We start from the raw sequence: 17,376 nt of genomic DNA on the forward strand, positions 1-17,376 counted from the left end.
TGCTCATTAATCTTAATCATTATTCATCTGCCTTCTCTTTCGCTTTTGAACTTATCATTGACAGTATTTCAAACAGTAAATCACATGCACTATAATTGTACAGTAAATGCGGGTTTGTTAAGGGGTAAATTTAGTAAAAAATCTCCCATTGACTTTAATGCAAATCAATGTCTTGAATTAAATTTATACATGATTTACCTTTAGAAATCAGAAGTTTTCATATATCATTCATTAAAGTATAAATGTAGCCCCATCTTTTGCAATAATATAAACATAGGGCCATGCGGCATTTTTGGGCATTCACATGGCCTTGTTTAGAAACACTGTAGATTCCTATACTGACCCCAATACCTTTCTACCCTGTAGTAAAAAAATTAAGTGAATTCAGCATTAATTTTTTAATTTTCTTTAACTCTATAGTTTTGATCCATCTATCAAAAAATGTTTTTTACAAACATTATCTACCAATCAGAAGAGCACAGGACTTCAGTGTTAAACAGAAAGCTCTCCCCAAATGGGCGGTCCCTGATGAATTATATTTATTTACTTAATTTACCCATTAAGCAGTGCAAAATATTGTGCTTGAGTAAAATATGAAAACTTATACGTGACTATTTTTTATTGTTTAGTTTAAAATATAAAGTAAAGGATAACCTAAGATGTATATGCGACAGTATACATATTGTAAAAATATTTCTACGGTTAATTACTACATGTACTGAAAGGCAATATTGAGTTGATTGAAAATATAAGGGCTACAATGAATCTTGAAGTTACCTTGTTGTTCGGTAGTTACAGTACAGTACAAAATACAGTATCTTTGGCATATGCATAATTCAAACAAATTTACATGGGTTTTTGTTCTAATAGTTGCACGATTGCTTTGTCTGTTTATTTTTTTTACTTTTAAGATACGGTCTAGATAGAGGTTATGTTATTATACCCCACGCAACGAGTTGCGGAGGGTATAATGTTTTTGACCCGTCCGTCCGTCTGTCCGTCCGTCTGTCCGTCCGTCCGTCCGTCCGTCCGTCCGTCAGTCCGTCAGTCCTATTTCTTGTCATCGCAACTCCTCTCAAACCACACAACAGAATTTCACGAAATCTTTTTAGATAATAAGGACATACTATGTAGTTGTGCATATCGACAGGAAATTACGATTCAATTTTTTTTCTAGGAGTTACGCCCCTTTGAACTTATATACTTTAATGTACTACTGCAACAGATTGTCATCGCAACTCCTCTCAAACCACACAACAGAATTTCATGAAACCTTTTCAGATAATAAGGACATACTACGTAGACGTGTATATCGACAGGAAATTACGATTCAATTTTTTTTCCAGGAGTTACGCCCCTTCGAACTTATTTGCCCAATATACTACTGCAACCTTTTGTCATCGCAACTCCTCTCAAACCACACAACGGAATTTCATGAAACCTTTTCAGATAATAAGGACATACTACGTAGATGTGCATATCGACAGGAAATAACGATTCAATTTTTTTTCCAGGAGTTACGCCCCTTTGAACTTATTTGCCCAATATGCTACTGCAACCTTTTGTGATCGCAACTCCTCTCAAACCACACAACAGAATTTCCTGAAACTGTGTAGATAATAAGGACATACTATGTAGATGTGCATATTGACAGGAAATTATGATTCAATTTTTTTTTCTGATACAATTTTTTTTTCTTACACTTATTTTATTTCTCCAATGACAATGTGGGGACGTGGGGTATGTGACCGCGCTCACTAAGGGTCTTTAATTATGGCATGTAAAATGATTTAACCCAACACAAGTAGGTGCCTGTACAAGCTCAGGTAATCTGGACAATCATTTGATCGTTGTGTTGTTGTTTATATTTCTGTATACGTATATTGCCTGAGTTGAACGAATTTGTTTGGTGTCTGTAATCCTGTCTATGTGATATCAATAAGTACCTAAATACTAAATTGCTTTTCGGCCAAAAAGGCTGGGAACAGCTTTGTCTATTTCGATTGTCCTTTCATTTTTAAAAGCTCTTATTGTCCGTAAATGATTGACAAATTTAACTTTAATTTGCTGCAAACAATGGTTTCATTATGGAAGATAACATTTTCGGACAAACATAATAGCTGCGAAAATGTAAAAAGTAAATAATAAATAGATAATAGATATACAAAGAAAATTCAAAGAAAATTCAAAGAAAACTACTGTTTTAAACAGAGAATAATTATTGCATTAAATATTAAACCATCTAATAGGATACATTCTACAGCAAATGTTCAGGTTTTATTGGAGTTTAATATATGCTTGCTCCTTTTGTGAATAATAGTGAGCTTCCGTTCAAAGAGACACTTCATTAATCATTTAATTAACAGACTCCTGCTGTGTTTAAGTCTGACAACTTCAAAGTAGGACGTATACTGGTTTACCTTTGATCGCCCGTTAGTATCACACTTTTGCTGCATTTTTTCCTCAAAATTTAAATAAGAACTTCTTTATTTTAGTAGTAACGTTTCATATTTGTAAGCTTTACCGTGCGGCAAATTTTCAGGTGCGTCTCTAATCTACTTTCGACCTCCCTCAATCGTTTACTACTTTTAATATTTTTCACAGCAACCACAAATCAAAGATTTTTGGTATCTGGTATCAATCATTTATTTACATCGATAAGCTTAACCGTTCGACTTATTCTTGTATATGTCATTAAATCTACTTCTGGGTGACTGCATACTTGAATATTCTTTAATTTTATGCATAAAACATGGTGCATTTTTATCAGTAATAACAAATCATAACTTCTTGATATTTGATTGTGTTTAATATTGGTTAGTTACACTAAGGACATATATATGTGTTTTCTTTTTCCTAATTAATGATGTTAATTGATATAAAATTTTCTTTCACTCAAACATGAGGGTGGGGGTATATCAATGAATAGTACCTCACATCTTGTTTGTAATGGCTTGATGTTTTGCAGTAAAAAACATTTTGGTTTGTGTAACTTTGTTTGATTTATTACAAAAAGAGGCGAACGATACCTAGGGGACATTTAAAATTTTAATTGTAATATTTATGTATTGAGAACCTGTCAATGAAAACAGTATCTTAATAACACCATTTGTTTAATATCGAAATTGTTTCTAAATCTAGGACACAAAAATAAAGATGTCACGATAAACATCAACAAATAATTGGATATTTCATAGTTAGTCAGTTAAATTTGTATTATTTCATTTTGATATTTTTTTAGTAAATGATGAAGTATTTCATTATACATATGCATATTTGGTTTACTTAATGTTATCACAATGTATTATTGAATTATGCAAACTGAAAAGACGTCCTTCATGCACAATATAATACATAACAAATCTTTTTTACAGTCTCTCAACAACGGAACGGTTTTATATATAAATCTAAAGAATTCAATTAATTATTACGCCAAATAAGGTCAAAATATTTGTAAAAACTAATTAAACTTCAGAGAAAAACATATTCACAACATACATGTATATCCTGATCATGGTTTAATCACTTTGATGTATCTTTCTTAAATCATACGGAGAAAAAAAAAATACATTGCACATTTGTTAAGAACTTGATATTTAAATAATGAATTACAATTGTTTTCTCATGGGAATATTTTAATTGGTTTAACTGATGTTTTTGTGTCGTTTTTGTTTAAGTGTACTAAATTCGCCAGAACTGAAACTGTCTTTGCCTGCAACAGGTGTCAACATACATGTATAGTGGGGTTCGTGTTGCTCAGTCTTTAGTTTTCTATGTTGTGTTTTGTGTACTGTTGTTTGTCTGTTGGTCTTTTTCTTTTTTTAGCTATGACATTGTCAGTTTATTTTCGACTTATGAATTTAAATGTCCCTTTGGTATCTTTCGCCTCTCTTTTAGAACCACTGGGTCGATATATCTGCTGGTGGACATTTTGTCCCCGAGGACATTATCCGCCCAGTAGCATAATATGCATTAATGTACGAAGATCAAACAGAATACAGGCTGGGACGTCGCCCAGTATAAAAAGGTCCGAAACAGACGTCACGATGGACACGGTGTCGTCTGATATGGCAGGTGTCCCCTCGTCACCAGACATGACAAATATCCCTAACATGACACATTCAGATCATCATACTAATGACAACAGCAATAATCTACGTACGCAACCGTGTTCAATTATTCTACAAGACATTTTGAATTTTAATGGCTCTGAACAACACTGTCTCATTACGAAATGTAAAACCAAAAACTGCAAAACCTGTAAAATTTTAATAACAGCTGCTCAATTCACTAGCAATTTAGCTATAAAGTCTTATTTTACCAGAATCTACGATGATCTGAATTGTAAATCAACAAAAGTCGTCTACGAATTAGAGTGTAACCTTTGCGGATTGGTATATGTCGGTGAAACAAAAGGAAGGCTAAATAAACGTATGTGCAGTCATAGATCAGACATCAACAACAACGATGACGACATTGGTTACCAGCATTTTAACCAGCCTGATCATTCAATATTTCTATGCAAGTTCGCATCATCGAAACAAATATACCACAGGACTAACAATCCTCATCTTGCAACACCTCTCCATAGACATAAAGACTACTACTGGATTCTACAATTGGGAACTGCGACACCATATGGTTGCAATGACAAAATTGATGGTATAGGTATTCGATCTAGTCCTTTCTGTAGCTCGGTGAATATGATGAACATTTTCAACTCTACTCCTCGACGTAGACGCAGTCATGGTCATCGTCATTTTACATCACCTACCCTCCATGATGTCTCTATTAATGACCTGCTGCCATTTATACACAAGCCGTTAGTTATTCATCACATTCGCACCAAGCTTTTTTCGTTACCCCTTTCAAAACTTCATTCTCTGTACCACTTATGTTTGGAAACCACTGTTACAAACCCTCATTCAAACCAATACAAACTTACAGCTATCATTTCGGATATTGCAGGTCACAGACGTTTCAAACCAATTCGCATTGGAAAAGATGAAAAGGAGAAAAGGTACTTTCTTAAACTTTCCTTTGCCAACAAAGGTCTCGATGCCATCAGCTTAGGCAATATTCTTCATCATAAATCAGTTCACTCAAAATACCTCCCTATTTTAAAGATCAGTCTGCACCTATCATTTTTTATACCTAAAGCCAACCAATTGTAACTAAAATTTTCAATTACAAACACGTGATGCAGGATCTCATTCAAGTCTAAACCTCCTGATTGCACCTGTGCTAGTTCCCCATTAATAATAATCCGGCTGGCCACGCTATTACTGGTGACCTAAACATTTGTCAATAACACTTCTCTGCGAAATGTGTTATCCAAAGACCCGAAATATCGTAAGCCTAAATCCATCAATTAGAAACACAACTTCAAAATACTGATGGATTCAGTCGATGATTACGACAGGCAATTGGTTAAACGCGAGAAAGAAGACGTATATACTCTTTCCGAATGGATCAAGGCTGTGAGGTCGTTGATACAAATCAGAATTAAGAAACTGAATGGGTCTGTGGATAACCATGCTACATCAATCTTTATAGACCCAAATGTTGCAAAACACTTGTCCTATTTCCATGACAAATATGTTGTTGTCACCGCAGATAAAACCCCAAACAATATCGTTTTTGTGTGTAAATAGCATAACATAAACTGCTTGATAAATGAATTAGGTACTGACAATTCACTTGGAAACTCAACATATACCCCACGGCACTTACCAAAGAGGAAATCCTGGATAATCATAGGTCTGTTCAATGTTCCTTTGGAATTTCAACCAAAGATGAAAAACTTGATCTCCCATTACTGTATTGGATACCTAAACTACATAAGTGTCCTTACAAACGACGTTATATATTACTGGGTCTTCCAAGTGCTCCACGAAACCTCTTTCTAAATTATTAACATCAATTTTTTTTAGCAAGGAAAGCCAAACTTCAAAGTTATTGTGAATCTACCTATTCTAGAGGTGGCGTGAATCAGATGTGGATACTAAAAAAATCCAAAGATCTTTTAGAGTACATCTTGCAATAGTATTAAAACATTTAACTTTTCTACATTTTACACATGTATTCCCTATTCCAAACTAAAAGACACATTGAAAGAGTTGGTCTTACTTTGTTTCATGAAAAAGAATGGCAAACGTAGATACAAGTATCTTGTCTTAGGGAGGGATAAATCCTATTTTGTAAAAAATCACTCTAATTCAAACAAAAAATTCTCTGAAAGTGACATTATCAAGATACTTGATTTCTTGATTGACGACATATTTGTTACGTTTGGAGACATGTTTTTCAACAAACAATCGACATTCCTATGGGAACCAACTGTGTCCCTCGTCTTGCCGACTTATTCCTTTCTTCATATGAGGCTGACTTCAAACAGGAACTTCTTAGGGAAAAAGAAAAGAAGTTAGCAGTAACCTTTAACTTTATTTTCCGCTATATAGACGATGTTCTCTCACTAAATAATTCAAAATTTGGTGACTATGTTGAACGCATCTATCCCATTGAACTTGAGATAAAGGATACAACAGAAACAGTTAAGTATGCCTCATATCTTGACTAACATCTAGAAATTGAAAATGAGGGTCGGTTGAAAGCAAAACTTCACGACAAAAAAGATGATTTCAGCTTCCCAGTTGTGAGCTTTTCATTGCTATGCTATTGCTATTGCAACATTACAGCAGCGCCTGTGTACGGAGTATATATCTCCCAGTTGATACGATATTCCAGGGTTTGTATTTCTTATCTTGATTTCCTTGATAGAGGGTTGCTGCTCACAAGGAAGCTATTAAACTGAGAGTTCCAAGTGGTGAAGTTCAAATCATCCCTTCGTAAATTTTACGGACGCCATCACAGTTGGTTGACCGATTTTGAATATCCTTTTCACAGATAATAGCGGATAAGTTCCAAATGTCGTAACTACAATCTCGCCCCATTTTTCCGAATGTGACCTACCGAATTAGACTTATTACTCGGGTTTTACTAACATGAGCAACACGACGGGTGCAACATGTGGAGCAGAATCAGCTTACCCTTCCGGAGCACTTGAGATCACCCCCAGTTATTGGTGAGTTCGTGTTGCTCATTCTTTAGTTTTCTAAGTTGTTTTTTGTGAACTTTTGTTTGTCTGTTGGTCTTTTTCATTTTTATACATGGCGCTGTCAGTTTGTTTTCGACTTTTGAGTTTGAATGTCTCTTTGGTATCTTTCGCCTCTCTTTTAATCCGCATTGGTTTGCTAAATATTTATAAATGAATTAAACTTGTGATGTAGGCGAACACATTCAAAACTAAGTTAAATAGTATATAAAAAAAAAAAATACAAAATTTATAAAGTAAACTCAAAAAGGAGAAGTCCATAAAAACCGACAAAACCAACCAACGGAACGAGTGAAAAAATAACCTGTCATTTTCCTGGTTTGGTACAGGCATTTCTTTTTTTGAAGTAAATGGTGAGTTAAACCAGATATTACAGCTAGCTGAACCTCCCACTTGTATGACCGTTGTTTAGTTCCGATAAATTGACAAAATTGGATAATATTTTGCATTAAGGTTAAATTAAATGTATCATTCAGTTAAACAGACAGAATGATAGAAACAAATACATTTTCGGAAAAACAGGGCTGACGTATCAAGAGTGAAAAAGCGCCAATGAAATACTGATTGATTATTTTAACAGTTAATGACATATCTTTACTCCAAACATTTTATTCTACCATTGATCGAGTAAGATACAATAGTAAATTAATGAATAAGCAAAGCGACAGCTTTAAAATGTTGATGAGTTTGCTGTAACTGTCAAAATGTCGAATCGCACGACATACAGTTGTGCAACCATTTTTTAAATGAATAATTATTAGACTGAAGGTACACAACTATAAACATCATTGTCAATGATTTAAAAAAAAAGTGTTCTACCTGTTCATCGTCATCAGGGACTATTATTGTTGAGATTCTTTAAGAAAATCAGAGGACGACATGCAACATTAATTTATTGACAAAAGTAAAATCATCAATGCTCTTCAACTTCGTACATTATTTGGTCTTTTTAACTTTTTTAATTCGAGCGTCACTGCTGAGTCATTTGTAGACGAAACGCACGTCTGGCATACAAAAATTGTAATCCCGGTATCTACGATACGTTTATTTGATAAATAATGTCTTAAAGCCAAATGAGCCACTTGTTGGCTATAAAAATGAATAATTAACCGGTGGGGGGGGGGGGGGGGGGTTGAAACAAGTAATTAAGAATAAGAGACTGTCTTTTTCTTTTCTTATTTACATGCACAAGTATATTAAACTAGAAATAAATTACCCAGCTTTCGCTATTTCATGTACATGTTTAGTTCACAGTGAACGAGCTTTAGTTTCCAACGTTGGTATTAACGGTCATATTATATATGTTCATTTTTTGTTTTTTATGTTTGTACATGTTCCACAATGTTCCATGGTCACTTTTCAGTTTCTACAATGCCAATAATTCAGTGATAATTGTCCGCTTAGAAATTTGGTTTGTTTGTCAAATGGTTGCGCCTGATTGTTTATGCTTGTTTATGCTTATGTGTGCAATGAATAGTGCTTTCATTATATCATCAACTATGTGTTATCGTAGAGTAAACATTTTGTGTAAATCTCATACTGCATGATTGCTCGATGCATTCAACTTTAAAAACGTTGTTAAGGGTTTTGTTAAACGTTTATATGGATTACAAAATGTGTTGAAGAAGTTAAAGTTCCGATAGTTTATAAGAGTGGGGAAATTTTATCAAATAATTCAAAGATTGGGGAAATGTATAGTAGCTAGGAAACTACACTGGCAGAATATTACTGCTTGTAAATATAAAGGAAACAAAAGACCAATTGTGAGTTCTTTTTTATGATGACAGACGTCAGTTGACCAGGGTTTGACTAGAATTATACTGAAGCAAATGTCAAATCCCTGTTGAAATGGAAATCGATTCTCAGTGTCAATACGAATTGTTTCCTGAGATTACTTCGAAGATGTTTTGAATTTGTTTCATTTGTCCACTTTAAAAATAATGAATATATAATTGACGAAAACATTTTTCATGAGTTAACCATGTTAATTGTAAATTGTAATTCAACACATTCAAGCAGTTGTTTGGTAGAAAATCTGAAAAGACGAATTTCTCAAACTTATAATTTATAATTTGCAAGTGAAATTGAATATATTTTACTGTTGATGTCAACGTTTGTTTCAGAAATAAAGCTGAAGTTTTAAATTCTACCGCGGATGTTGCAATTTACATTTCTGATAGTTTTGTTTTCATTGGTTTGAATCTCAAACTCTTGTATCCCATCTAGGTCCACCTTCATGGCATAGATTGCTCACCTGTCCTAATAAGAAATATAAAATTCATCAATATTAATTTTACATGATACATTTCACTAGTAACTGTTTTTACTACTGAAACGGTTATTTTAAACTGAACAACTCTTAAATGCCTGAATTTACCGCAAGGAAAAATGTCAAGATCTTTTTCAGTTGTTCAGCACATGTTCAGTACACTAGCTATTGCGAGCGATTAAGTACAAGTCAGTACTGGTTCAGGTTATTAAGAAAAAACGCCTTACACTAAATCCAGTAGTGTTAAGTACATTTTAGTACACGTCAGTTCATCGATAGAATCGTTGTCCAGTACTTTTCAGTGTATCAAAATAATATGAGGATTGCTTCCCTTTGATAATCAGAGGAATCGAAATTAAAAACAATAAATTAATGAACAATTATAGATAAAAAGATAATTATAAAGAGACATAATGGAAAACTGGACTAGATACACGTTTTTGTTAACATGCGATTCATTTTTATAAATTGATAAACTGTTAAAATATTTGTATGGAAATAGCAATAACCAAATGAAATATCTGATAATTATTCTTTAATGGTTACGCAAACATAAGATATTGATGACTTAAATCGATTTCAGGAGTAGCTCATTTGTAAAGATTAGAATGGGGAAAAATCCTGATAGCTTTCGACCCCATGATTTCGCACCATTTGTCTTTTGAAAATTACTTGCTGTGTCCGATTGAAGTAATGTAAGTATTAGTCCGGCTGATTCATTCATATTTTTAGAAGAATTCTGGGTTTGATGATAAAAGCATGAAACTTTGCACAATTGTAGATATATATTTGGTAGTCAATTTAGGCTATGGACCCACTAAAAAATATCCAATATGGCGGCCATTGTCAAGATGTCTGCAAATCAGTCCAATTTCACCACCATGTTTAATTTAAAGCAAATAATATTCAAATCTTTTTTTTATAAAATGTAATCCAACGTTTCTAGTAAGTCATGACGTTATATTTGACTTTTCATTTTTTTTTTCAAAATGGCGGAAATTTCAAAATGGTCGCCAAAAACATATGAAAATGAACAAAACTAAGACAAGGATTTGCTGACATTACTTCTATCGAATCGCATTTTGCAGTTCGTACAATATTCTAGGGATTGCTTGCAAGACAATCTAAACAACGATCCCATAAGTGAAAACATTCGAACGTTTTCAAGACGCCATCAGGATTCGTTTGATCGTTAAGTATTATCTATGTCACACATGATAATAGATATGTTCTACTTCTCCTTGACATAATCCTTTCTTTTTCCACGATTGTGGTAACATCAAATGATCAATAAAAACGACTAATCACAGAATTTCTACTTGCAATGAGTAACATAACGACTGCTACCAATTGGCCAGAAACTACGCACCCTTCCGGAACACCTGCGTTGACCTCTAGTTTTAATGAAAATGGACTCGTGTTGTTAATGCTTTCGATGTTGTTATTTGCTCTTTTTTTTCAATGTCTGTGTTATCAACCAGTGAACGTCTTGTGTATCCATCTTACAGGAGTTTAAACCTTATTTCAATTCAAACGTTGACATTCGGTCAAGTTTTAGATAATTTACATGTACCAATGGTTTTTACGTGTTTTAAATTTTGTTATTCTAAGGGTTAAAAAGAGAGATTTATAAATCCACTATTACTAGTATATGATATATGCTTACTTACTGGATATGACTCATCAATCTATTTACACAAGAGCACCTAGGCAAGTGTTACCTGTTGAACAGGAACTGCTGACCCTTCTTGAGCACCTGCAATCATCCCCGGTTTTAAGTGGGGTTGGTGTTGCTTAATATTTAGATTTTTGTTTAGAGATTTCTTGACTGCTGTTACTCGCTTTTGCGTTGTTTATCCACTTTCTTATCTGGTTTTGCTTTACTAATGATTGTTGAGTGCCTAAGTATCTTCTCCATCTTTTCTATCATCTAAACAACAACATATTTCCAAAACAGTTTTTAAAATAATTATCAAGGACAGCCCATTAGGTCTTTGTCCCAATCCCCGCTACATTTTAAACAGCACCGTACATAACAGCATTTTCCTTGCGCATTTGCATCTGTTTTATATCTGTCAACTACATTTTATTAGCTCATTACAAACTGCTGATACCTTTGTGATAAATGTCCAATAGAGTATATGCCATCCACATTCACTCGAAGTAGCACTCTAGTTAAAGGCCGAAACATCCCCCTAAAGCTTTTACATGAATGTTACATTTTGAATGTTGTACGTTTGCCTTTAAACCGTTCCTGATATTGAACATCGTGTGGTTCATCTGATCACGTTATATTATTTCAAAGGTGGATTGAAACTTGTATAATACCATGGCCATTTCTAGAAAAAAGACAAAACAATTAAATTATGTAGTTTTGTGATATTGATGGTCAATCTGATTGACCCACCTTCTCCTCTGTGTGTAATTGTACTCATTGGATTGATCTACATTTACCATTTTCATATTCCTTTTTGCAACACATAATCTGTATAGATAAATCGCATAATATCTTGCATGGGTACTGAAAGCCATAATTTGGATGGAAAAATGTAACGGACCATTGATTAAGCAGTATAATGGAGTCTTTATACACCCAGAAGGACCATTCCCTTAATGATCTCACATCAACATGTCCAGTTCAATCTTTAATGTTACAGACCAGTTGTGGTTAAGTGGACTTTCAATTTCCCTCTTATTACTCCATTCTTTGAATGTTACATAGTTCTTACTAGGGTCTCGTTTCTCAGTAAAATGTATGTCAGGATCTTTGCATAAGAGTGATAAGTACACTTACTGTAATCTCATGGAATGTCTTGTTCATGAGGCATGAGAGTTTCTAAAAAAGAACTACTGTTCATGAAGAACTATGTTTCCTTGATTTAACACTTGTTCAACCAGTGTTTTCTAACCAATCACATACGTTTCTCAACGACACTATTTCTATATGAAGACCTGAAACAAAACTATTCTTGGTTCTGCTAGAAACATGTATGCCCAGTTCCACTGTTCCTATTTTGAAAAGCAAAAAAAAAAAAGAGTGATCACAAGTGATTATTGATCCATGTCTCGGAAAAAATTAACACATTGTTGGATTGTATTCATGGAATGTCGAATCGTTGTGACAGGTTTGATCTCTTCTTGAAACATTGGTCGATGCGGACTGATATATAAAGGTGAATGACCATTTGTCTTGGCTCTGCATGCATGGAATGCTGTCCAAACATATTTAATGTTTTCATTATCATCTACTTCAAACCATCTGTGTTATCATTTTATTAACTTATTTATACCATGTAAGGATACAGTTGCACAATTAACTAATTATACCGATGGCATACATGTATTTCAGGTTAGACAATTGACAGAGTGCATGTCCATAAAACATTAATTATGAGATGTAAGTATGAAACGGATGGTTATTTTTGGTTAGTATTAAGGATATATCTTATTTTATAGTAATATGTATAATAAGTTATAGCAATAATACGAACGCATAATATATTTGTTGAAGTACCAGAGATTATGAGGGAAATGCATATATTTCAAAGCATAAGGTTATGACGAATTTGCCAATTAGATTAAGAAATTACTGATATATTAAAAGTGTCGTACTATTTAACGATTCTTTAGCCGTTCTTGTTGTTGTCAATATTGTCCACAGCTGCTGTTGTAAAACCACCAGAATTCGAGTGCTGAATGTTTCATAGATAGAATCGTCTAGTACTATATAAAAATAGATAACTGGATCATTCAAAAACTGTACATTTGGTCATTTAGTACCTTCTGTTCTTGCCCTAGCATCCAGTAGAAGGTCTATATGCATTAAGACATGGTTTTAGTTCAGTTCAAAACTAAAACCATGTCTTAATGCATATAGACCTTCTACTGGATTATATCATAATTGATATAAGTTTATAAGTTTTTAAAGTGATAACCAATTAGGTGCCAGTTGAATATCCAAATGCCGAAATGACTTTACATAGGTGCCGATTTGACCAGGTGCGATAAAACTCTAATTTTATAAATTGTTTGACTAGGCATATTTAGTTGACTTATATATGGTCCAAATTGACTTTATAGACGGTCCTAGTTGACCTATTGATGGTCCGAGTTGTCTTCATAGACAGTCCGTCCGAGTTGTCTTTGTAGTAGATGGTCCGTGTTGTCTCCGGGCCGAGTGGTCTCGCACCCACCAATTTATACTACTTAGCATTAAAATGCATCACACCAGATGATATATACTAATTAAACAAAAGCAACATTCTAATACATTCCATTTAGTCATTGCTCTGCTGAAGAATTTAAAAGCAATAAAATTTTTATTTATATAGGAATTTTAGTCTGTGTTGAAGGCCATACCGTGAACTGTACTGGTTGCAAACCTCAACAAATTTGGTCTCCGGTGGAAGTTTGTCTCATTGACAATCATACAAATTCTTATTTTTAGAAGATTTTGTAAATTGTAAAGTTGATGTGTTATATTCAATTACCACAGACACTTTCTTGTCATGTTTTTAATTATAACTTTGTAATGATACTTGCAAATATAAAAGATTCAAGGAAAAAAACCCTTTTATTCTAAAAGTAAAAATATAAGTTTCATTGCGGTGCCATTATAATGCATGTACCATCATCTTCGGGATTCTCTTTTATTCTTATGCATGTTATGTTGCCATCATTTGAATCTTTCGATTCGCTGGCGTTGGTGCTTTGTGGTCTTGCACAGAGCACTTCAAACAAATCGGGAAAAGAATTGTCCAAATCACAGTCCACTGCTGTGTTTGGCAGAAAGGTCTTTGCCTGCTTTACCACTATAACTACAAGTATTCCACTCATGTCTTACGTTTAGAAATATATCACTATATTTGGCTATAATAACGTTGTGAATGTTGGATCTAGATCGTTTTTTTTTTTTATGTAAACGTGCCTGTAAGGCGTTACTTTCAAACGCACAACCGATTAAAATTTTGGTTACATACATTTAGAGACGGACGCGCGCGGCTCCGTACTGGACGCGGGTTTTCAAAAAAAGTACTTTTTTCTCGTCGACCTTTCACAACACGCGGGGGATCCGACGAAAGAGGTATTAATTTGGTTTGGCCTTAAGAAAATTTTTCAGATGGTGTACCATAGCTTGCGTTTTCTTGGATTGATTTACTGACAACTGTATATAATCGATGGAATTTGTGAACATAAAACACCATTCAATTCAAAAATAAGTCCCATAAATCTTTACCGAGTTGTTTGACTTTAACCTTCAGATAAAATACCAGACATTTTTAAATGTCATGCAGTATACGTAGCTAAAGTATGATTAGACAGAATTACTACAAACTTTGAACTGTTGTGTGTTATGCAAATGTACTCTTTTGGTTATGAAAATTTTCATTTTAAAGATATGGAACTTTCCTAATTAAAATACTTTTAAGTATAAGCGTATCCTCATGCATAATTTACTACAGACCCAGTTTCAAACGCGGAATGTTAGACATTATGTTAAAGAGCATGCCGGTACTTTATGGGACAATATTTAAATTTGTTGTTGATGAATATTTCTTTTATAAATAAAAAAGACAACGCAAGTTATTCACAATGTCTGCTTGGATGATAAACGGCAAAGAAGGAAAGGGATTTGATTATGAGATATTTATAAGTTAGCAAAACATGTGGTTTATCTTTATTCTTTCATTGTGCAAATATGAACTAAGTTGTGTTTCTCTTTGAATACTTTTGCTCGAAATAATGGAAGTGTAGATGATTTTATGAATCAATAATATAAAACATTACAGTTTTTTATTTACACATAATATTCAAATAAATTTTAAAAAGTGACAGTAACCCTGGATTTAAATAGAACATTTTGCAAGTACATTTTTGTTAAGGAATTACGTAAATGTGCTAATAATTAACCCTAAACTAAGATCAGCTATGAAGGTTTTTTTGCGCAATGATATTATATCAAACAAAAAAGGAGATGTGGTAAGAATGCTTATGAGACAACTATCCACCAGAGACCAAATGAAGAGGATATAGGAAACTATAGGTGACCGTGCAGCTTTTTACAACTAGCAAAACTCATACCGTATATATATATAGTCAGTTATACAAAGCTTTAACGTTATAATGAAAATAACACATGCTCATCCGAATCTATCAACCTTCAAATGGAACGCTTAAACCGAAACATTAGAAAGACAAGTATGTATAAATATACAGAAACGTAAGAAGCTATATACAAAATGTGAAATATTTAAAATTAGTGAAAACATGGTTTAATTCATGGCAAAGAATATGAAGGAAAAAAAATATGACAGACAGCAATAGAAAAAAAAACAACCAGTAAATAACTGGCTCCCAAATAGTAGGAAAAAGGCATATCAAGGATGTGACGGAGTAAAACATTTTTGTGAGTGCTCAACCTACCGATAACGTGTGACAGTAGTGTAACAGAACAACATAAGAGAAACATGTAAAATCAGCTGGAAATGGCTTTACTCATTAGATTTTCACGAAGGACCAAAAACAACCTTTAAGAATAAGTTCATACAAAGGGTAAATGAGATCATATATATGTTCTTTCCCGGTAATAAGTTGTGTCCACATGTGGAGCAGGATCTGCTTACCCTTCCGGATCACCTGAGATCACCCTAAGTTTTTGGTGGGTTTCGTGTTGCTCAGCATTTAGTTTTCTATGCTGTATTTTGTGTACTATTGTTTGTCAGTTGATCTTTTTCTTTTTAAGCCATGGCGTTGTCAGCTTATTTTTCGTCTTATGAGTTTGAATGTCCCTCTGGTATATTTCGTCTCTCATTTGCAGATGGTGATTGGATTTATAAACTTTTGTTAGAATGCATGTTTAAAATTACATACATTAATGTAGTAAAAAAATATGTAATAGGGATTACCGTCAAGTTTTATTTTCAAAATCAGAACAAAAAAAAACTATATTAAAAGATAAAAAGACGACTAAAATTAAAACTGCCGTTTAAACACAAGAGCATGATGTAAAGAGTCATGAGTTTTTAAAAATTGAGCTGTAGTAGTGAACTATATATTTACTATTTGACTCGCTGTGGTGCGCATGACCTTGAATGTAGTTGAATGTATTAGTTCATTTTAAAGGACTTCCACAGTGTCGGCTGCTTTATCAGAAAAAGCTTTGCGAATACTTGAATTTTGTTTTTAAATCTTAGAAATGGCGTATTACCTTCTCTTTTATTTATTTCTAAATTGTTTTCAAAATGTGATATGTGAATGTCAACAACATTAAGATATTTATTTAAATAGGATTCAAGCGGCTTTTTGACAGATTTCTCCCGATTATACAAATTTTAACAATAGGATGAACGCGAAAATTAAATATCCTGACCACACTCTTTCCTATTTATTGTCTCGACGGTTGACGATATTTTGGTCCTTTTTTTAAGGAAAATTCACTCCCATGCATTATGCATTATGCACAGTTAAATTTCATTTATCAGATTATAAAAACAAACAGTCCTCTTTTCGAATAAACTAATATTATTCGAACTTGCTATCCTCCTAAGCTTTTCAAACATTCAAATAGACCAGGAGATCACAAACGCTTTTTTCTGAAAATGTTTTGATAAAAGACTTGTTCTTTTTCATCAATTTAACGAGTTTATTTGCCAAGGCAGTGTCCGTTTTTTTTTAACATTCAGTTTAAATATCTCTTTGGAATCTTTAGCCTCTCTTTTATACACCGTTTATATGATTGACTTGTCAGAATTAACCAGACGAACGCCATTATTAAGCAAAGAAATTTTACCTATCGGAAACCAAATCAAATGTTATTTCACTAGACATGTTCTTGTTTAAAATGTTAGTTTTTTTTTTACTGCATATAAAGATGAACATATGTGGTACGATTGGCAATGAGATAACTCCTCACCATAGTCCAAAATGACGTAGAACTTAATTTACTATAAAATTAAGCAACAGTAGTTTATCGATGTTCAAATCTTACAAATCC

At 33.4% G+C, this 17,376-nt stretch overlaps 1 protein-coding gene across 3 annotated transcripts in view; it reads right to left on the minus strand.

The window, feature by feature from the left end:
* Positions 1-17,376, minus strand: part of LOC127712680 (low-density lipoprotein receptor-related protein 2-like) — a 110,866-nt gene that overhangs the window by 38,333 nt on the left and 55,157 nt on the right. The gene's annotated exons all lie outside the window — the stretch shown is intronic.

The sequence above is a fragment of the Mytilus californianus genome, unplaced genomic scaffold, assembly GCF_021869535.1.
Source record: "Mytilus californianus isolate M0D057914Y unplaced genomic scaffold, xbMytCali1.0.p SCAF_8, whole genome shotgun sequence".
NCBI lineage: Eukaryota > Metazoa > Mollusca > Bivalvia > Mytilida > Mytilidae > Mytilus > Mytilus californianus.